This window comes from Pleurodeles waltl, chromosome 7 (assembly GCF_031143425.1).
Source record: "Pleurodeles waltl isolate 20211129_DDA chromosome 7, aPleWal1.hap1.20221129, whole genome shotgun sequence".
Taxonomy (NCBI): Eukaryota; Metazoa; Chordata; class Amphibia; order Caudata; family Salamandridae; genus Pleurodeles; species Pleurodeles waltl.
The window spans coordinates 982,667,370-982,691,004 of NC_090446.1; positions in this window are offsets into that span (position 1 = coordinate 982,667,370).

Here is a 23,635-nt window from a genome sequence, read left to right on the forward strand (position 1 = left end):
GCCCAGAGTGCTTCGTGCAGCCCTGCCCGACACAGATGCAGGCCTGCCCCTTCCGCCAATGGGCCAGTGGTGCTTGAGATGAAGGGCCCAGTTCAGCGGTGCTTGAGATGAAGGGCCCAGTTCAGCGGTGCTTGAGACGGCGGTGCCCAGCGGAGCGGTGCTTGAGATGAAGGGCCCAGTTCAGCGGTTCTTGAGACGGCGGTGCCCAGCGGAGCGGTGCTTGAGATGAAGGGCCCAGCGGAGCGGTGCTTGAGATGAAGGGCCCAGTTCAGCGGTGCTTGAGATGAAGGGCCCAGTGCAGCGGTTCTTGAGACGGCGGTGCCCACCGGAGCGGTGCTTGAGATGAAGGGCCCAGCGGAGCGGTGCTTTAGATGAAGGGCCCAGTTCAGCGGTGCTTGAGACAGAGGTGCCCAGCGGAGCGGTGCTTGAGATGAAGGGCCCAGTTCAGCGGTGCTTGAGACGGCGGTGCCCAGCGGAGCGGTGCTTGAGATGAAGGGCCCAGTTCAGCGGTGCTTTAGATGAAGGGCCCAGTTCAGCGGTTCTTGAGATGGCGGTGCCCAGCGGAGCGGTTCTTGAGACGGCGGTGCCCAGCGGAGCGGTGCTTGAGATGAAGGGCCCAGTTCTGCGGTGCTTGAGATGAAGGGCCCAGTGCAGCGGTTCTTGAGACGGCGGTGCCCAGAGGAGCGGTGCTTGAGATGAAGGGCCCAGCGGAGTGGTGCTTGAGATAAAGGGCCCAGTTCAGCGGTGCTTGAGACGGCGGAGCCCAGCGGAGCGGTGCTTGAGATGAAGGGCCCAGTTCAGCGGTGCTTGAGATGAAGGGCCCAGTGCAGCGGTTCTTGAGACGGCGGTGCCCAGCGGAGCCGTGCTTGATATGAAGGGCCCAGTGGAGCGGTGCTTGAGACGGCGGTGCCCAGCGGAGCGGTGCTTGAGATGAAGGGCCCAGTTCAGCGGTGCTTGAGACGGCGGTGCCCAGCGGAGCGGTGCTTGAGATGAAGGGCCCAGCGGAGCGGTGCTTGAGATGAAGGGCCCAGTGCAGCGGTGCTTGAGATGAAGGGCCCTGTTCAGCGGTGCTTGTCCTGTTCAGTGGTGCTTGCCTTGGCGGTCCTTGCCCTGTTCAGCGGTGCTTGCCTTTGCGGTCCTTACCCTGTTCAGCGGTCCTTGCCCTGTTCAGCGGTGCTTGCCCTGTTCAGTGGTGCTTGCCTTAGCGGTCCTTGCCCTGTTCAGCGGTGCTTGCCTTGGTGGTCCTTGCCCTGTTGAGCGGTGCTTGCCTTGGCAGTCCTTGCCATGTTCAGCGGTGCTTGAGTTGGCGGTCCTTCATTGCCCAGCTGGGCTGTGGCTGGCGGTCCTTCATTGCCCAGCTGGGCTGTGGCTGGCAGGGCCCTCCTGGGCAGCTGGGCTGTGGCTGGCGGGGCCCTCCTGGGCTTCAGTACCGGGCCTGTGTGTGTCCTCCTGCACACCTGGGATGGGGCTGGTGGGGCCCTCCTGGCCAGCTGGCCTGCTGCCGGACTTGTCGGGTGTGCTGCCCTTCCCACCCTTCCCTGCACGCTTGTGGCCCTTTCCCACCTTTGGCGGTGTGCTAGGTGGCACCTCACTTCCTGACGGAGCCAATGTAGGGATTTTGGTCCCTGGGGTCTTTGGTCGCTCGCGCCGGGCACTGGCAATCTTAGGATGCTTTTCCGGTGGTGGGCTGGCCGTGCCTTGGCTCCTAGCTGAACTGGATGCCCTTGAGGGTGGGGGACTCGACAGTCCATGGACAACAGTCTTCACTGGTCCCGGTTTTGTGGTGGCTGAGGTGCTGATTGGAGTCTTATGAGATGGACGGGGTGGGGGAGTTGTAGGAAAGAGGTCAAGTTTGGAAAGGAAAAGCAATTTGGAAAGAGAGGGACGGGTAGGTGTGGTGGGTATGGGAGTGGAGGAAGAGGATGTGGTTGTAGGAGTGTGAAGTCTGGTGTCTTTGGGTGCAGGTGCAGGTGCTTGGGCTGGAGGCTGTCGTGAGGTGGATGGCTGTTGGGTGGGTGGCTGCCTGCGTTTGTGTAGTTTGGAGGAGGGGGTGACAGACACACTTGGAGAGGACACAGGGGACGTGTAAATGGTAGTGGGGGTGGTGACTGCACGTGTGCAGAGCGTGCAGGTGGGTGTGCTGGTGATGGACGTAGTGGCTGAAGATGTTGTGCATGCAAGTGTGAGTGGAGACGTCACAGGGAGGGAGGAGGGAGACGAGGAGGAGGGGGACACAGTGGAGGCAGTGGGTGTTGGTATGTCTGCATGTGGATGTTGCTTGTGTGATGTGTGGTGCTTATGTCTGGATGAGCTTCCCTTGGGTGTTGAGGTGTGTGCAGGCTGGTCTGTAGGTGTGTCTGGGATAGGCAGAGGTACAGGGGATTGGGTCTGGGTGGAGGAAGTTGGAGGGGGGAGGCTAGAGACAGGGACAATTGCTGCCGTCAGTGCTGAGGCCAGAGCGTTGAACGATCGCTGATGGGCAGCCTGACCCGAATGAATGCCCTCCAGGTATGCATTACTCTGGTGCACCTCTCTTTGTACACCCTGGATGGCATTCAAAAGGGTAAACTGCCCAACAATGATGGTCCTTAGGAGGTCAATGACCTCCTCACTGAGGGCAGCAGGGGTGACAGGGGCAGGGCCTGAGGTGCCTGGGGCGAAGGAGATGCCCACATTCCTGGGTGAGCGGGCACGGGGCAAACGCTGAGGGGCTGCTGGGAGGGCGGTGCTGGTGCGCTGGGTGGCGGCTGTACCTGTTGTTGTGGGGGGTACGGATGTTGCCGCCACCACAAGGGAGCTCCCTTCAGAGGACGAGTCGCTGTCACTGACATCAGCACGAGTCCCCGCTGTGGAGCTCCCCTCGCCCTCCGTCTCACTGATGAAATCTGAGTCAGTTGCATGGCCCGCCATGGCCATGTGAGATGCAGCTCCCTCGTGCTCCGATGCCACTTCTCCTCCGCCTGATTATGCTAATGCACACATGAACAGGAAGACCACAAAAAAGGGGGGGAGGAGAAAAAAAGACATGTTGAGTGCATGGATTACCGCTACCGTTGGCGGACAAGACAGACACAGAAGCCCCCTGCACTACGCGGCGCACTTGGGGTCCACTACGCAATCCGTGGGACATGGCCGGCAAGCCTATGGACGACAACTGCACACATAGATGACACAGGGCCATGGATACCTGTACTTGGCACCCTACAGAGGTGGGGGGCGGGGGCACAGGGCCATGCCTTACGGATGGGCCTAGCCTACAGAAATCGCCCTGGCCTAGAGATACCCACAGCCCTCCTCCCCCACCCAGACACCTCCAATGTGCGCAAAATCAGCAGAATGTGCTTGTACTCACCCCCTTGTGTCTGCTGTGATGTCCTCACGCGCCCATCCAAATCGGGGTAGGCCACCGCCAGGATCCGGGACATCAGGGGGGTCAAAGCACGACTGGCACCCCTCCTACGTTGGGAGGCCATCCCCAGCAGAGCCTCCGCCGTCTTCCTGCTCCTGCGTCGGATGTCCTCCCACCTCTTCCGGCAGTGAGTGCCCCGTCTGTTGTGGACCCCCAGGGTCCGGACGTCCTTGGCGATGGCATGCCAAATCGCGACTTTCTGGTGGGCGCTGACCTATGTGACATGTACAGGGAGAGAAAAGTTGTCATCACCTTCTGCATGCTCGATGTGAGTGACCCCCCATCCCCACCCTTGCCATGTGGCACATGCTCTCATCTGTTGTTTGATGCATGCCTCAATCGCTCCCCTCCCCACCATCTTTCATCCACCCGACTCAACCCAGGCATTGCCCACTAAGCATGGTCCCAGTGTACTTACCTGTTGGTCTGGAGGACCGTAGAGTAGCGCATACTGGGGGAGGACCCCATCCACAAGTTTTTCCAACTCCTCCGCAGTGAAGGAAGGGGCCCTTTCCCCAGTCGCATGAGCCATTGTCTCTTCCAGACCGAGGTCACAGCAGCACTTGCAGTGTAGGTCCTCTCCTGTCGAAGATCAGGTATCGAGTGATTAAGCAGATAGAAAATGGCGGTCATGCCCGCGGCGGTGCGTACTGCGACCGCCGGCGCACATCGTCATTGGCTCCTGAAACCCATAGGGTTCTATGTTAACCAATGCGGCTTAGCGACGCGGTCTTCGACCGCCTACCGCCGCGGTGTGCCACGCCAGCGCATTGACCTCACATCCCACTATCGCACTTCACAGGTCAGGCAGCCACCATTTCAAGGGCCCACATGGCCTAATTACCAACTGCGTCACACATACCTAGGCCATGCACCAACACTCATACAAGCCATTCAATGCATTGGGAATCGTGCTATGTGCAAGCTGTGGTTACGTACCTGTGGGTTGCTTGACTCTGTGCTCGCTGTTGTCTTTCATATGCACCGTCCGCTGGGACATGCAAGGAGATGGAGGAATCTTCCCGTGTACAGACCGCTGGTGGACCTGTCGACATGGAGGAACGACATGTCATACTGACATACAGGCTTGACCGAGCCACTATACAGGAACTGTGTGCCCATCTGGAGCCAGACCTGATGTCACCCATCCGCCAACCCACAGGGATCCCCCCTCTAGTGCAGGTGCTGTCAGTACTCCATTTCTTAGCAAGTGGGTAATTTCAAACAACAGTGGCCATATCATCAGGGATGTCCCAGCCTATGTTTTCCAAGGTGTTGTCCAGAGTGTTTTCTGCCCTGCTGAAACACATGCGGAGCTACATCGTTTTCCCTGAGGTGGGGGATTTGCCTACAGTGAAGGGTGATTTCTATGCCCTTGGACATATCCCCAACATCATAGGTGCCATTGATGGGACACATGTTGCTTTGTTCCCCCCCAGCAAGAGTGAACAGGTGTACAGGAAACGGAAGAGTAATCATTCCATGAATGTACAGATGGTGTGTTTGGCTGACCAGTACATCTCCCATGTTAATGCCAAGTTCCCTGGGTCAGTGCATGACGCCTACATCCTGCGGAATAGCAGCATCCCGTATGTGATGGGTCAACTCCAGAGGCACCGGGTGTGGCTATTAGGGGACTCTGGTTACCCCAACCTGTCCTGGCTACTGACCCCAGTGAGGATTCCCAGGACAAGGGCAGAGGAACGGTACAATGAGGCCCATGGGCGGACTAAGAGGGTGATCGAGCGAACCTTTGGCCTCCTGAAGGCCAGGTTCAGGTGCCTCCATATGACAGGTGGATCCCTAATGTACTCACCAAAGAAGGTGTGCCAGATCATCGTGGCCTGCTGTATGCTTCACAACCTGGCTTTGCGCCGCCAGGTGCCTTTTCTGCAGGAGGATGGTCCAGATGGTGGTGTTGTAGCAGCTGTGGAGCCTGTGAAGAGTGAAGAGGAGGAAGCCGAAGAGGACGACATAGAGAACAGGAACACAGTAATACAGCAGTATTTTCAGTGACACACAGGTAAGAGTAGATACCGGCATATTACATTTACTTAATGACTCCTACCTCTCTACTGTCTGACTTTTTCCCCCAGTGTATGATAACTGTGTTGTGACTTTCCCTTCCGTTTTCAGAGCTGTGGGCCCCACTGCGTGACATCTGCTTTGTTTCCCCATGGACTACAGCTGTGTGACAGCGGTTTGTTACCATCACAATGTGAATGAACATTTTGGCACGGTCATGTCTAATACATTTGTTCTAAATCACAGCCAGACTCCAGATTGTTTTGTGCAATAAGTGTTTTTATTCAAGTGCTCTAAATTGGATGGGTGGTTGCAAATCGGTGAGGGGTGATGGTGGAGGATTGTCCATGGCAGAGTCCAGACTATCAGTTTCACAGGTGCATTGTCCAAATGCCTGTGGGAAGTGAAGCAGGGGCAGTTTAAGGTTGGACAGGGTGACAATGTGGGACAGTGGGTTGACAATCAGGGCGGTATCCTTTGCTGGCGGGGGTCTTGACATCTTGCTCTGTCTTCTTCCTGGATCTCAGGGCCCACTTGCGGGGTGGTTCTCCTTCTGCAAGGGGTGGGGTTCTGGTGGCCTGTTGGTCTTGTGTCGGGGCCTCCTGTCCACTAGCGCCGGCGGAGGTGGTAGGCAGTTCTTGGTGCATGCTAGTGTCAGGGGCCCTTTGAGGTGCCACAGTGTTCCGCAATGTCGTGACTACCTCATTCAGGGCCACTACGATGGTACCCATGGCGGAACTGATGTTTCTTAGTTCCTCCCTGAACCCCATATACTGTTCCTCCTGAAGAAGCTGGATCTCCTGAAACCTAGCCAGGACCGTCGCCATCGTCTCCTGGGAGCGGTGGTATACTCCCATGATGGAGGAGAGGGCCTCGTGGAGAGTGGGTTCCCTGGGCCTGTCCCCCCCTGTCACACAGCAGCCCTCCCAGTTCCCCTGTTTCCCTGGGCCTCTGTCCCCTGGACCATGTGCCCACTACCACTGCCCCCAGGTCCCTGTTGTTGTTGGGGTGGTGGGTTAGCCTGGGTTCCCTGTAGTGGTGGACACACCGCTGATTGACGTGTCCTAGGGACAGAGGTATGGGCCCGCTGGGTGGGTGCTGTGCTGGTGTTCCCAGAGGGGGGAAGGTCTACTGTGGCCTGTGGCTGTGTGAGGGGAACCGACTGTCCCGAGGTCCCCGATGGACCGGGCTGGTCATCTAGATCCAGGGAGACAGAGCTGCTGTCCTCACTGTGGGCCTCTTCTGGGGGTGGAGGGGACATTTGTGGACCCTCCTGCGCGGTGACGTGGCGTTCGGGTCCTGCAGGGGTATAAAAGCATGGTTATTGCTTCTGTGTGTGTCATAGCGTGCAATGGGTGGGTGCCCGTGTACCCCAGTGCTGGCATTCCTTTGTGGGGGCTGTTGTGACGGTGGTTGGGGGGGGGGAGGGTTTGTATGTGTATGTGCAGTGGGCATGCTTAGGTGATGGGTGTCCATGCTTTGTGGACTCATGCAGGGCTAGGTGTTGGGATGGGTGGGTTGTGATGGTGAGACAGTTGCAAGGAGTAGGATGTGATGGCGGTGAGGGGGATGGTGGGGGGTTTGAGTTGGCATGCAGGTGGGGTGGGGGGGAGAAGTAGTTAAGATTTGCCTTACCAGAGTCCATTCCTCCGCCTACTCCTGCGAGGCCCTCAGGATGCAGGATGTTCAAGACTTGCTCCTCCCATGTTGTAAATTCTGGGGGAGGAGGTGGGGGTCCGCCGCCAGTCTTCTGCACCGCGATGTTGTGCCTGGATACCATGGAACGCACCTTCCCCCGTAGGTCGTTCCACCTCTTCCTGATGTCGTCCCGATTTCTTGGGTGCTGTCCCACAGCGTTGACCCTGTCGACTATTCTGCTCCATAGCTCCATCTTCCTGGCAATGGTGGTGTGCTGCACCTGTGCCCCGAACAGCTGTGGCTCTACTCGTACAATTTCCTCCACCATGACTCTGAGTTCATCATCAGAGACCCTGGGGTGTCTTTGCGGTGCCATGGGGTGGTGTGGGTGATGTGTGGGGTGGATTGTGTGGTGCTAAGTGTGGTGATGTGTATTGTTGTGTTGTGTGAAGTGCGTGCAAATATTGCTGGGTGACAGTGAATTGGGCGTCTGGGTGCTCGGATGTCTTTTCTCGGTGCGTGAATCTCTAGCAGTGGAGGTTTGTGGGTGATGTGGGTGTGTGTTTTATATTTAATTGGGTGTGTGGGAGTGGTGTGTGTATGTGTCTCAGGTGTGTGTATTTTGAATTGTCCAATGTGGTTGTGTTTTGTAAGTGTGTGTGTATTTTGAGCGCTGCGGTGTGTACCGCCAATGGAATACCGCGGTTGAAAGACCGCCACGTGGATTCGTGTGTCGTGATAGTGTGGGCATATTTCTGTTGGTGTGACGGTGGAGGTTTGGTCATTGCCAGTTTCCCGCTGCCCTTTGGTGTGGCGGACTTTTGTGGATGTCTGTATTTTGGCGGTTTGCCTGTTGTGGGTCAGAATGACCGTGGCGGTTTACCGCGGCCGCGGCGGTGTTATGGCGGTCTTCTGAACGGCGGTAAGCGCCTTTTACCGCCGAGGTTGGAATGACCCCCTTAGTCCTAATTATAATTACCTAGTGGTGACTGGAACTAAATTATATATATACAAATATGTATATAAATATACATTCATTTCACAGTGAAGAGCTCTCCAACTTAGTTTCGTGGACCTCATTGTGGAGCAGCTTGCAGCCTGCAAGAACAGCCATTCGAAAAATCTGCACATAAGCCCACAAAGTAATCGCGCTCACACTGTGAAGGCACAAAATGTATTCTTTATTCACCACAACCTCAAGCAGTGATTCAGCCCAGCTCCACAGTTGCAGGGTTTCCAGGATAAAAGCAAATAAACATAAAAATAGAAGCAATACACCATGCTGAACATTAGGCAGCCGCCATCTTACAAGGGAGCTGAGTATAATGTTAAACATGAAAAGCGGTGGTTCCCTCCCCTTGAAAATGTTTTTATCAGCCCATTTTGGGCTTCATAACATATTACGTGATAAGCAGGTTTTTTTCAACTCAATGACTTCAATTTAAGGTGCACCTTTGACGCTCTTTAATTTAGCTTGATGGTTTTGTTTTTGAGAGTATTAAATGATCACATGATTGATTTTGAGCATGATTCATTTTCCTGAACATCCAGGCCTGGTGGTGGGGTCCTACAGAGACACCTGGGCTCAAAAATGTTTTTTTTTTTCTAATTGTTGGCACAAATTTGCAGAGGATCCTTGAATCAACAGCGAAATAAAATAAAAAAATAAGTGCGTGCTCCAAAGCCTGTTTATTGAAAACACCGTGGGGCGGGCCAGTGCCTGGGGGTACATGGCATTTATTATTTTAGGGGAAGAGTGCATGTGGTCTCCCTCCCCAGGCTGATATCAGCCTGAGGTACCCATCCCTGGAGCCTGATGACTTTTTTAGTGGAAGAGGATACACAGCCCTCATCCCCAGGCTGTTTTCAGCCCGGGGATCTCATTCCTTGTGCCTGAATGATTTTTTAGAGGATGTTGCCATGCAGCTCCCCTCCTCGAACCACTTACAGCCCCGATGACCACATTCCCCGGGGCTCTAAATCTGTTTTAGGGGAGGAGTTGCACAGAACCCCTCCCTATGCTGTATCCATCCCTGGAACCCAATCCCCTGGGGATCGCTGTGTCTTTTGAAAAGGGGAGGTGTACCACATGGACCCCATCACCAGGGTCACTAAGCTAATTAAAAGGGAGGGATAATGCATAGCCCCCCTCCCTGAGCCACTAATGACCCCAGAGATGGGGTCTATCACCTGAGGCTGGCTCACTAACTATATTCCAGGGAGCCCACTCCTAGGGCATAGCTCCAATGCTGCAGGGAAACCTGTGTTTTTTAATCTCCAGTGATGCAGGTGCAAACACAAAGTCTGCTCCCAGCTGGTGGGAGCTTTGAAAATGCTGAAAATGCTGCCACTACGAAGTTCACCCACTCAGGGGGCGCACTGGGACCCTGCACTCACCACACTTACTCCAGAAGACTACAACCCATCTATACCATGCTCACACTCATTTTGAATGCCTCCATCTCTTCCACACAGAGATGTTTTAAGGCATGGGAAACCTGGGCAAGACTCTCTGCAGAACAGAACGTCTTGCCTTGATGACCTTGAATAATTTTTAAACAGATTGTTTTAAATACTGTTTGTCTGTTGTCTATTTTTAATGTGGGTGATGTGTGAGTCTCTTTTATAGTTTGCAGAGAAACATTGTGTTTATTTTTCATGCAACATCAATTAAAACATTTCTTTTATATCAAAACAAGACCTCACATGTGAGAAATGGGAGAGTGTCACAGAGATTATTTGCAGTAATATTAGTGAGCTGCTGCTGTGTTACAATGGTGAAAACACACATCACTATCCTGAAGTAGTAGGTCTAAACATATTCAGAATTTGTACAAGTGTGCCTGTGCACTGTCAGTGACCTGGACAAACAGGGCATGAAAGAGCTGAAATTGGATAATAAATACAAACCTGTTCCGAACAGGGGCCCCCAAAATATGTTTGGCCGAGTGTCTCCGAAATTCTTAAGATGCCCCTACTTCCATGCCCTTCCCTTATGCTTGGAAACATGCAACTGTCCCCCATTGCTGAAGACACCCTCAGCAGACTCTTCAACACTTGCCAACTATGAATAGCTCTCTCTGCTACCATTCCAGGCTAAGGTCTTAGAGAAAATCATCAACAGACACCTTACTGAATATCCTAACACCCACCAACTCCATGACACAGCTCAGTCTCATTTCAGACTCAACTACAGCATGGAGACATGGAGGCCCTCATCCTCCTGGACCTCTATTGTCTTTGGCACAGTCTCCCACCCCATCCTCATCTAACACCTACACAGTATTAGACAGGTAGGACACACACTCCAATGGATGTTTTCCTTCCTGACTGTATGGACCCAGTCAGTGAGCCTGGCACAATACACCTTAGGACACCCACAACCTCATCTACAGAGTTCCACAAGGATCCTCCCTGAGCAAGATCATTTTAAAAAAATACATGATCCCTCTAGTCAGCATCATCCACTCTCATGATATCAATGTCCTCTTGTATGCCTACGACATGCAATTCATTCTCTCCCTCATGGACAATACACCCAGTACCCAGATCACGTTCAATGCTCTACATGACTGAAATTGCTGACTCAATGAGGACCAGCTGTTGAAAGCTGAACACCAACAAGAATGGAATTATAACCCCCAGGAAGAGCATATCACTGTGGAACTCCACCTAGTGATCAACAGTGCTAGGGGCGAAACCCACCCTCACCACCCTTGAAAATACCTCGGGATCATAATCAACAGCAATCTTGACACGACAGTCCAAGTCAACGCTGTCACCACCTCATGCTTCCATACCCTAAAGATGCTGAGGAAGATTTTCAAATGGGTTCCCACTCAGCACCTGGAAACCCATCATGCACGCCCTGGTCACAAGCAAGCTGAGCTAGGGGGACACCCACAATGCTGGACTCAACAAAAAAACCTCCTCAAAATGGTGCAGACCATTTAAAACGTGGTGGCCAGAATCAGTATCAACCTCCCACTTCACACTCAAATTGCAACACACCTGAAGGAGCTCCACTGGCTCTACATTCATAAACTAGCACTATCCAAACTCGTCACCCAAATTTCAAGGCACTGTATAACACTGACCCGGAATACCTCAAAAATCACTTCTGCTGTTACAAACATTCCAGGCTCACCCTTTTGTCTGGACTGCTACTTACACAAATCCCATGCACATAGTAAACCAGATCCAGCGGTTGAGTCTTTCCCCCATCGCTCCTGAAGCATGGAACAGCGTGCCACTACACATAAGAGGCTTCTTCTCAGTTCTTGAATTCTGCAAAAAGCTGAAGACCTGGCTTTTTGAGTAGCCACACTGGGCCGTAGGCGTGCCTAGCCTCACACCTGCTCAAAGCCAAGATACCCTCTCGGGTGATAGTGAGCTCCTCAAATCTGCAAAACATAACATAAAAATGTAAATATGATAAAGTTACCCCCACACTTTCAAATCCATACCATCTTCTTCTCTTCATTCACAGCAAATCCAAGTCAAATCTAAGCCCTTGTGCGTCATTGGCAAAGCCGTACATTCTGAGAAAAAACTTTGCATTAAATCTATCCTTCTTTGCTGACAACACTTCTATTGAGTATATTTAGATTAATCATTGACTGCCTAAGAAATAGAGATTGTATTTCCTCCATTATCAAAAAGAGAGGATTTAACTTCGCTCATCTGTTTACTTATTAGTTCTAGTCTCTTTTGGCTTTTTCCTTTCTGCTTTTCCTTATCCTTCTTCCTCTTCTGGACTCTTTTTCCCTTCTCAGTGCACTTTTCTTTGTTTATCCTCTGTTATTCCTTTAGGTACAAAATAGTCATCTTCTTCGCATTGATTCATATATGCTTTGGTTTCAGTATCTGCTGATTTTGATAGGGAATTCATTATAAAACGATAAGCATTGAAACAGCCCTAGTTCAGGCTTTCTGTTTGATGGTTGTTATTGATAGTGCATGACGCTTTTTTCGCTGTGTTTGAGTTCTGCATAGTGAATTTCAAAGCAATTTCCTGATAAAAAATGTGAAACCCCTATAAATCTTGACAGTCTCTGATTACTGAGACGAGGTCCTCCACTTTTCAACCACTTTGTTTCCCTCAAATACTCCCACGTTGGTCCAAAACATGTCACCATGTAGCGTGGTTGAGTAGTCATCATCTACACACAATTCCTCCTCTTAACATCTTCCCAGTAGAGAATGCTAAATCAAAGCCACATCGTTCTAGATTAGATTAGTTCTACTACTCACTACACGTTCTTAGCATGCTACTGCCACTACCAATACAAGCTCATCCTACTAATTGTTTTTTTACCTTACTGAAAGCGTGAATGTAGAATTTGTGAACAAAATCCTCAGGGGGCTCTAATAGTAGCATCATTCCACAAAGTATCCACACCCTCTATATATCTCCTATCTGTGTCACCTAGTCAGACCAGTGCAGTCAACCAAAAATTACTACATTCACCTCTTTCTGCCATACCAGTAAGATCTTATCTACATAATGAACAGTTGTGCACTGGACGCCTGTTCTGAAACAACTCCTCTGCATAGCAACTGGAACCTTTGCTCTAGCAATTGAAATCAAATCAAATCATTAACATTTATAAAGCGTGCAACTCACCCGTGCGGGTCTCAAGGCGCTAGGGGAAAAGGGTGGGGGGGGTTACTGCTGCTCGAAAAGCCAGGTTTTTAGGAGTCTCCGGAATGCGGAGTGGTCCTGGGTGGTCCTGAGGCTGGTGGGGAGGGAGTTCCAGGTCTTGGCTGCCAGGAAGGAGAAGGACCTTCCACCCGCAGTGGAGCGGCGGATGCGAGGGACGGCAGCGAGCGCGAGGCCCGAGGAACGGAGGAGACGGGTGGGGGCGTAGAAGCTGAGGCGACGGTTGAGGTAATCCAGTCCCTTGTTGTGGAGAGCTTTGTGTGCGTGGGTGAGAAGTCGGAAGGTGATCCTTTTGCTGACTGGGAGCCAATGCAGGTGTCTCAGGTGTGCGGAGATGTGGCTGTTGCGGGGTACGTCGAGGATGAGAACTGCAGATCTCAAAGCAAGAAGTGCTTATGGGGACAGTAGTGGCCGAGTACTAATTCATTTAGGCTAACGGCTCACCTGCAAGGACCTATTGTACAAGTTCCCACTGATTAGCCCAACCTGCAATGTAGCTTAGCTGCTAATAAAATGAATGGTTGCATATTTTAGTGACTGCAGTAGTGCAATGTGTTAATAGCTGTCACTGAGAATCTGTATTTTGGCCACAAATATTTCCCCTTCCTTTCAAATGTTTCTACATGCGCTTTCCTGTCTAGTATGTCATGCAGAGAAAGAAAATCGGTGGGTTATTTCCTGAATGTCAAAAATGTACTGAATATTTGTGAAATGTTCAGAATCTATAGGAATAACTAAGTATTTTGGGGACCTAAGAAATCTGGCTCTAATGTCTGACCAACCAACTTGAAGTAGTTTGTTCAAAGGTAACGACACTTTTATGAAATAGGGGGCATATTTACAAGAAAGTGGTGGATCAGCTCAGATGCACCACTTTTCTTGCTTCACCCTGCACCCCCTAACGTCACCATGGTAGCGCTGTATTTAGAATAGAGCGCACCATGTCACATCATGGCGCACGTTAGCACAATTGCGTCATAATTTATGACACTATTTTGGCGCTTTGCTAGATTAGCTCCATAAATTATGGCACTGATCCAGCAAAGCACAGGGAGGCCCATATGTTAATATGGGAGTGTCAGTTTAATGCCTGCCCTGAGCAGGTGTTAAGAATAACAGAAAAAATGACGCAGTGAAATCTTGTAAATTTCACTGCACCATTTTCTGGGCCTCTCTGTGTTGGAATGCCCCCATTACATACTTTATACCTGGGGCACAATAGGTGCCATATTTACAAAATATTGGGCCACTTTGTAAATATGGCACAGAGTGGGAACCTCCTTAACATCTCCTTAGCATGAAAACAATTGATGCAAGGGCGGCGCAAGGGGCTTTTATATATGCCCCTAGAATTCTAAAAAGTTGCGTGACTTACCACAAACCACCCTTTTCAATAAAACAAAGCTACAACTGGGAAAAGTCCTTAATGCCACAAACAAGGCCAAAGTACTCTTTAATGTGTTTCATTACTTCATGATACTCAAAATCACCACAATTTTCACATCACAAACTCGAAACGTATGTCACAATCAATCCACCTTTTTCATAGAAAAAGCGCTTAAGATTGGAACAGTTATTTTAGGACTGAACAAACAAAGTAACACTATTCAGGCACTCAATCCTCCAAATATGGACCGACAAACAGATTTACACATGGCATGTCAGGGAGGATATGGTCTTGGATCTAGTGAAAGGACTCATGTCCCCATAAGGACTCTGACAGTTTATGTACATAAACTCAAAGCCTCTTTTGCATGATCATCACCTCTACACTCAACACCTTCAACAAGAAGAAAACATATCCAATGTCCTTGGCATTCTTTAGTTGCTACCGCCCCCAATCAAACTCAGCAACTACAACTTCATGGATGAGTGCAATACAAATCTGCAGGAACATGTATAATCCGTAGAAATTATTGTAAACAATACTAGCCATTTATTTTACACCAATGCCAAAAGCAACATGATAGTACAGCAAAGTGCATCAGCATATTTAATTAAATACTCCTGAATATTTACAATACAAGCTAATCTAAATATGTAGGGTCCCATTCCAGCGAGCGACTTTCTGTTTACAATTTTGGTTCCTGTTGTCAGAATCTCTCTCACACATCTTACCACCCACACATATCTCTCAGCAGCCTTACTATGTCTTAATGCCCCAGTATCTGATCTCTCACATTTCTTTCTGGAGAACTATGTTTGCATGTTTGTGTCCTACAAGTGCACAAGCGGTTGCTGTCAGAGAAGCCAACTTCCAAATTTTTCCCATTGGGGAGGGAGCTGATGCATGAAGTGAAACCTTTCAAACTTGACCAGAAGTGACATCACCAGACGTCCTAACATAGGTAGCACTGTAAAATAGCAATGAGAAGGTAGTGGGTTGGAGACAGGTATTGAGACAGTTGGTTAATCAGCTTGAGCAAAGGAGCGTATGGCACAACACTTTTCTCTTAAAAAATGATTACTCCCCTCTGCATTCTGAGGGAGAGCAAGACAAGCTGGAAAGCTAATTTCTTCTTTCCTAGCTCTGTGAATCCCTCCCACCTTCAAGCCTGTTCTCCTATTTACATTGGTGCAGCAGACGTTTGGCTGCTACCCTTGACATCACAATGTTGTTCTATACGTAACCATAAGTATGAATTTGTGACATATTAATTGTAAAGTGGTGCACTTAAAGTCCATATCAAAGTGCATTCACTGTATAGTAGAAAAGAAATGTGTGTGGTATAACCATATTAATTGAAATGTAACCAATGATTTTGATTTTACATTAATCCTTATATTAATAGAGTGTATTTACCTTTGAAACAATAATGATTTTCATAACATGTATATAAATGTCATAGCCTAAGTTTAAACAAGAATTATTACTGACAACTTATAACTGCAGAAATGTATATGTTTGACTTGCGTGAATAAATGTGTAATTCTAACTTTGCTTTGGCTTAGCAATGTTAGGCCTGCTAGGCCCAAGCCTCATAATTGTGCAGAACTGTTTTTTTCCGGCTAACGTGTAATTTCTTTTCAGTTGCCTTTAACATGAAAACTTAGTATGGAAATAAATCTGTTATGGTTTATTAAACAATTGGCATTGAGGATGGTACACAGATATTAAGAATGTGAAGACTAACCCTATTCATATGGTTGCAAAGTCGTACAGAACATCACAGACGGATATCTTCCCAGGACTGTCTTGGTAACTCTCAGGCATGTTGCAAATGTCTGTTGTGTGAAGTGAAGGGATTGGTCCATGCAATCTTCTGTTCCGTAGGGGTTACTATTGGATAAAGCATTGTTTACTTTGGACTTTAGCTAATTGATTTCAGTTAGTTGTAAGACAAGAGTCCACTGGCTTTTGAGAGGTACAGACCTCTTTGCCCTTGCCCCACACTTTCTCAGATGCTTGCTGAGAGAACTTAGATTTCCTTAGACCCATGAAAAGACTCTTGACCGAGCTTCTGATATGCTGACACCTTCCCTTTTTGCATACTTATTATCAACTTTAGTTAGCTTCATTTTGCCCCAGCTTTCCTTTATCTAACTTATTTTTATCCTTTATTTCATTTTTACTTTTTGTCCCCAAGTTTTGTAACTTAGCCCATGTCAATTAGTGACATGCCAACTTTGGAGGATTGCCTTTGCATTAGGCAATCATATAGATGATTCAAATTTGATGTCATGTGTAGACGATTGCATGACTGCAGAAGTCAAAGGAAACTGCAGGACCCAGACTACCTATGAAGTTCAAAGATCTTTTTGCCCCCAGAATTTCGCACCACATCTTGCTGCATTCACTTACATGGCATAGGAGTCAATGGGTGAATGAATCATTACTGATGTATAGCTTCCATGCAAATACTTTCTGTGCAGGTCCCTACTGCTTAGTTACCTCAGCTGAGCTGCTATTGAAATGAATGAGTATCTTCGTTAGTGCCTGCAATGTTGCCAATCTGTTAATAGTTACCAGTATGGCACTACCTCCCTGGCCTTAGTCATTTATCATCCTTTCTGAAATGTCTACATTAATTTAATCTACCTAGAAATTCATACACAGATACACAATAGGTGTGTAATTTCCAAATTGTTGAAAAAATGCAAAAATGCTGCTAGAAATTGAACATTTGCATGAACGTTGGGATTCTATGTAGAATTAATAAGTCTTTATTTTCTGCAGAAAAATCTGCTCTACAGGTTTTGACTGCCAGTAGCATGAGTCCCGTTGCTTACTAAGAATACAAGAAGAAAATATCTATCCCGAACATGTCCCAATGTGGTTTCTGTTCTCTTGGCAGCACAGAAATTACACTCATCTGATTGTGCGATCAATTATTCAAGATAGCATACAATGGGTTCTTTGGCGTGAATTATTTTATGCTGATACAATATTGAGTAATGGCCAGCATTTCACATTCTGGCTGTGGTGCGGAATGCCTGAAAGTACACCTTGTTGCGTAAACGAGATTACATTCCGTTTAAAATACTGTCGTGGGAGCTCGGGAACAGCGCGATCGAACCGAATGCTACTGTCAGTTTAAGTTGATTTTTTTCTTCAAAAACGGATTATTCAGGTAACTTTTTGGGGCAAAATTAAGTTTTTTTTTCATGGAAGTGTCAGTAAATTTCAATGTCCTCTTCCTGACCTAAAAACTCCCCCGTCCTTTGTTCAGCCCTTAATGATGGTGGATTTCAGAGAGAACGATTCCCTCGTCACTTGCAATCTTGGTTGAATCGCCCACTCGAGGAATTTCACACAAAATCGTGTTAGTTCAATGCACTACTTTGCAAAATTGTTGTTTTTTAGGGAGGGCAGACGCCACTATTTTTTCCCGTTTTTATTTTTTTAAGAATTGTGTTTGGTGCTGGATGGCCTGGAGTTTTGACTAGGGGATACAGTCAGGGCCGTCTTTAGCGGTGGTGGCGCCCTGTGAGACAGTCTTTTTTTGGTGTCTCCCACCCCATGACCACCTCCTCCGATTCCCTCACTACCACCGGCAAATGTGCCCCCTCGTCTCTCCAAAGCCCCCCATTTCCCAAACATTAGTTTTAAAGCACTGGTAAAGGCTGGGTTTACTAATCCACTCAGCTATCTACATAAAATATTCTGTTCTTTGCAGCAGGCATATTAATCCTTCACGCTACTTGAGGGCCAGTCAAAGCTGCTCTATACAAACCTCTGATCTCTCTCTAGCAAGAAAGTTAATTACAAGAGGAATCTTGAAAGTTTAATTGCTTAAAGGCTGGACGAACAAGAAACTTTTCGGCAGGCGTTTTTAAATCGCAAGTTTCGTATTTTATTGCCAAACAGAGCGCCCCCAATGTCAGCACCCGGTGCGGCTGCACCGCTCGCTCCACCCTAAAGCCAGCCCTGGGTACACTGCGTGAAAAATCTGACTTAATAAATGATCTGTTTTGCGCTCTAGACCATCCGTGAATTTGTGGCCGAAATTATCAGAATGGAAAGGGATGCCATTGCTAGAATGGTTCTATTGCTGCCGTTCCTCTGTTTACAACAATCTTGGGTTACCTTCAGACAATGGTGGCCTTGCATTTCCAAAATTTGAAAATTATTATCTTTCAGTCCAGCTTCAGTGGAAGATGTGCTGGATGACTGACCTTTTGCCTGCAGAGGCTACACACGTTAGAAAGGCACTCGGAGTGAAGTCACAGCTCTCTGTTGTGACTAGGACTCCAGCTCACAAATTGGTAGAATTCATTCTATCTGAGGTGGCAAATCACTGTTGACATCGAGTAATAAGGAAATGGAAACAAAAGGAGACACTCCTAACATACCTTCCATTTACATTCCCGAGCCTAGAAAGGTAACGCTGACCTCTGATAAACGAATTGTAACAGACACAACATCACTAAACTGGTTAATTTTCATAATGTTACAGAATGCCACTCTCTCAAAACACTCCAACTGGAATATCTAACTAGTATCAAAAACAGTTGGCCACACCGCATTGAATCCCTCCCTACCAAAAGTGGCGTAAAAAAAATCCCACCCCACGCAGCCACGGCAGTGCGGGGGTGAGGGGGGTGAGTTCCAGGAGGCCCCCTCAGCACACTATTCTGGCCTGAGACCTCCTGTGTGAGTCTGGAAGGGGGGGGGGCTCCATGTACTGTGTGGTGGTGGGGGGGGTGAAGTTTCGTTATGCTACTGCTGCTACCCGCCGACCCATACAATGCTGGAAACATTGGGGGTTATTACAACTTTGGAGGTGGTGTTAATCCGTCCCAAAAGTGACGGTAAAGTGACAGATATACCACCAGCCGTATTACGAGTCCATTATATCCTATGGAACTCGTAATACGGCTAGTGGTATATCCGTCACTTTACCGTCACTTTTGGGACGGATTACCACCTCCTCCAAAGTTGTAATAACCCCCATTGTTTGATATTGGTGGGGCCAGGAAGACCATCACAAGATTAGGCACTTCTTTGATACAAATGACCAAGCCAAATATTTGTGATTTGAAATCAATATGGGAGCAGGATTGAAACACTGAAATATCAGAGCAGGAATGGAGCAAAGCTTTAGCTTCCCCAAAAACGGGATCAAGAAATGGCAGGTTTAAATTAATTCAACACAATGGTGGTCATTACAACCTCGGCGGTCTTTTAAGAAGACCGCCGAGGGACCGCCGTGCAGAAGACTGCCAGTAATGGCGGTTTGCCGCTCGGCGTATTATGACCGTTGGCAGCCCTCCGTCGTTTTTCCGACGGAGAGCCGCCAACAGCCATACTTGCGGGCGGCGGGGAGGTGGAGGTTGCTCCACCTCCACCGCCACGCCAGAAGAACACCGCCGAGCTAATCACGTCCTGTGATTCTGCGCGGCGGTGTTCTGTTGGCGGTGTGGTGTTGGCGGAGCTGCCCCCGTGGCTCCCGTCCCCTCCCGGCGGATCGACGGAACAGGTAAGTTGATCGTCCGTTAGGGGAGGGGGGTAGGGGGGTGTTGTGTGTGGGTGCATGGGGGTGTGCGTCTGTGTATGTAGGGGGTATGTGAGTGCGTGTATGAGTGCGGGGTGTTGCGTGTTTCGGAAATGTGTGCGTGTCTGTCTGTATGTATGTCTGTATGGATGTGTGCGTGAATGTGTGAATGTGGGTGTACGTGTCTGAGTGTGTGTGTGGATGTAGGCATGTATGTCGGTGTGTGTGCGTGTATGTGTGTTGGTGCCTGCGTGCGTGTCGGGTGTGTATGTGTCAGGTAATGTCGGGGGTCGGGGTGGGGAGGGGGGCCCTGCCACCTTTGGTGGGGTGGCAGGGGTGGTGGGGGTGTAGGGGAGGGAGTCGGGGTGGGGGTGGGGGGTGGGGAGGCCCCTATCAGTGCCAGGGAAGGAATTCCCTGGCACTGATAGTGCTTACCGCCATGGATTTCATGGCGGTTCCTACCGCTGGAAATCCACGGCGGTAAGCTGGGTCACAATACCGGCAGCGGTATTGTCACGGCCACCGGGCTGGAGACCCAGGTCTCCAGCCCAGCGGTCGTCTCCGCCCTGGCGGGCGGAACGGGTAAGCGGCGGATGATAATACTAAAAAAAAGACCGCCAGCCTGTTGGTCTTACCGCCGCTTTAACACCGTCCACCAGGGTTGTAATGACCCCCAATGTCATCTTCCATACATACCTAATTAATGAGTGACTACACAGACTATTTCACCAATTGCCTAAGATATTATGTAGACAAGGGGGAACCCTATACATGTTCTTAACATGCATCGAAATACAACTTTTTTGGGAAGTGCAATACACAAATATTAATACAGGGTATTACACACATGTAAAGAGATCCTTGAAGATGTTTCTGTTGGCTTTGGTGCCCCGTCTCAAAAAACACAAGTAAGAAACCAGGGTCGTTGATCTGGCTGGCAGGTCAAATGACTCATGGCAGAGAAATGGACAACCGGTGATTGTCGTACTTGAGAACAATGGAATCGGGAGGTATAAAAGTGGAGGGAAGCAGAACGTCATGCTATTGCACATCACCAGATTGTACAATGCGGTAATGTCCGAAAAATTCGTTGGGATCCAATGTTTATGAACTTACCTAAAAAGAATAAAAAGAAACCCCGCATGTTCATAGCTTCAAAAGACAAGGGCATGTCACGGACAACGCCTCTTGCCTCTGACTGACAGGGGCATGGCGATTACATAATCAACCCAGACAAACCATTTAAGTATGGCGTCTCCTTCCCCACTCCCTCTAATATGGGCCATCATGAAATTTAACCCCTGGGACTAAAGCCTTCCTTAAAGAGCAATGTTCTACCGCTGCATCATTATATAGTTTATGCATTCTGCATGTTTACGTAAGATTTTACATCCAAGATTACATCATCAATGTTGAAAACCGCCGTGAGGGTATTAGTAGCCGTAACAGCTATGAATGTCTTTGACTTTTTGTATTTGTCCTTTTTGTTTATTTACAATTTTAAGTCGTAATGCTAAGCCATGATTTATATTTAGATCATATGCATCTAACCCTTGCAAGTTATTCTCTGTACTATTTGACTATTACTATACAATCTTGCTGTAATGTTCAATCTACAAACTTTAAAATTTAAAATAATAACGGACCATAGAACAGTTGACAATATTAGAAGCTGGAGTCCAGGGGTTACAAACATTTCTTCCCTTTCCTTATTTTTGTATAGTTTTGTTACTGCACTGGGTTGTTTTACTGTTTGGGGCATAGTCGGCGGTTTTTAAATGCATCTTTCACCATTTTAGAGGCGTGTGGACAGCCTTGTATTCATACCAAATATGGAACATTTTTTGTCTGTGTGTGCCTGTTGGTGGGAAGGGCAAGGATGACTGCAGGAGTCCAGGCCTATACAGCTAGACATTTCCCTTTGTGCTCAGCCACTCAATTCTCCACGTGCTTGCCCACCATGTGTGTATGTGTTTGTATATGTGCGTGGCTCTTGATTATTGTGCATTTTTGCAGCTTTCCCATCTTTGGTTAGTGTAACAGGAGCCTTGGTCAGTTTGTGTTGGCTCATTTTCAAAGTTTCTACGTTGTTGTGCTGTTATTATTTAGATTTTGGGTACATATTTCAACATTCGTGTTGTTGCTTTACTGGCGAGGCACAGGTCCACAGGTAGGCCTACAAACATTTTCCGTATACAATATATATTTGGCCAATCCTGTCCCTGTAGCACTGTTGATATAGTGGGAGGAATGGTTTCATTTTCTTTAGAACCTCAGGCATTTTCAAGCAAGTGACAAAAAACAAAGCTATCCATGCATTTCACAAAATATAAAAATCATAAAACTACCCTATCTCATTATATAGACATTTTAGAGTCAGTATGTGCAGTCGACAACGTTTTGATCCTTTAACGTTACAAGGGTCATCATCAGGACATTAAAATGAAATGCCAGAGACACAACGAATAACAAAATAGACAAAGGAGCAAAAGAGGAAAACATAGAAAGGGAGGTCAAGAGGGAGAAAAATATATGGTTACTCACATATCAATAAATTCCTGAAACATAGCCCAAATAGCAGTAATCACAATTTGCACAGTGTGAAGGGGACCCGCATAAGCAGGCCAAAATTTCACTGTGGTACCTACTGCCCATCAAACCTGGGAAAATATATGATGGCTCATGTATCAATGAATTGCTGAAACATAGCACAGTAATGGCAATCCAAATTCATAAAGTATGGAGAGGGTCCACTTAAGCATGGCAACATTTCACTGTGGTACCCGCTGCCCATCGCACTTAGGAACCGCATGCACTTGAGTGGGTTAAACATAAGCAATACCCTTTAGGTACAAAAGGCATCCCAACATGAGAGATAATAGGTGTACCTGTCAGCAATCGCCAGAAAGGCCTGCGGAAATCTCCCGCTTATGTATAATCACCAAGGGCGTGTAGGATTGGTTGATAAGCCAATTCCTACTTAAGCAAAGTAGGCACAACCAGTAAGCTGCCCCATAGCCCACAATATCATCACCTATGGCAGAATAGAATTCCATAAATCACAAGTTCAGAAAAGTTACCTTATCATGCATTTGACAAGTGTGGGAAAGAGGGGGTCTGTACCTGAGAATGCCTTAACCTTATCCACAAAAATTCTGCCCAGAATATAGCAGAGTATCCTGCATCACAAGCATCAAGTTACACAAACCTCCTGTCTTTCCAGGACTTGTGCTTGTCTGCCATTTTGTGAAACTAGTGTGTGTGTCATAGGTGGCCATTTTGTCTTTGTTCTTCATGTTCCTCCTTTCCTGTCATGATGCAGCCACCATTTTGTGAAACCTGTGTATGCCTCATAAGCAGGCATTTTAACTGGATCTCTATACCGTCCACCTTTCCATCCTCTGTGGTCTCCCTTCATTTTGTGAAACCAGCATGTGTGCCTGATCATTGAATATTAATAACTTTACATGACTTTGAAAAACCTTTGCTAGGAACATTGATTACTATGACTCTTTGGAAGCCCTTCCTTTTATCATTTATATTTCTTGTTATATTTACTTGTGTTGGTGGCTGCTTGTAGTTGTCTATAGTACATGTTTATTGCATTGATTACAACATTTATTTAGTGCTTACTGTCCTATGTAGGCACTGAAGTGCTTGCCTACATAGGCAGCAAGTTATGCTGCATAGAGTGTGTGTTTGGAAGGGTATTGTGTTTGTTTTTTGATCTTATGCACAAAGTGTTTCCATATTGTGTGTAATGACCACCGAGGTGAGGTTATCATGTTAAGGGATGAAGCACTTAGCAGTGTTGTGAATGAAGAGCAGTAAGAGAATAGATGCATGGTTTATGGGTTTCAGTAAGCTGGCAGGTTTGAGCTGCTCTGCAGGTCCCTTTAAAATATTTCTTATGTTGATAGTCTTCTTAGCTGGTTACTGCGCAGGGTTGTCTAAGGTGATATATTG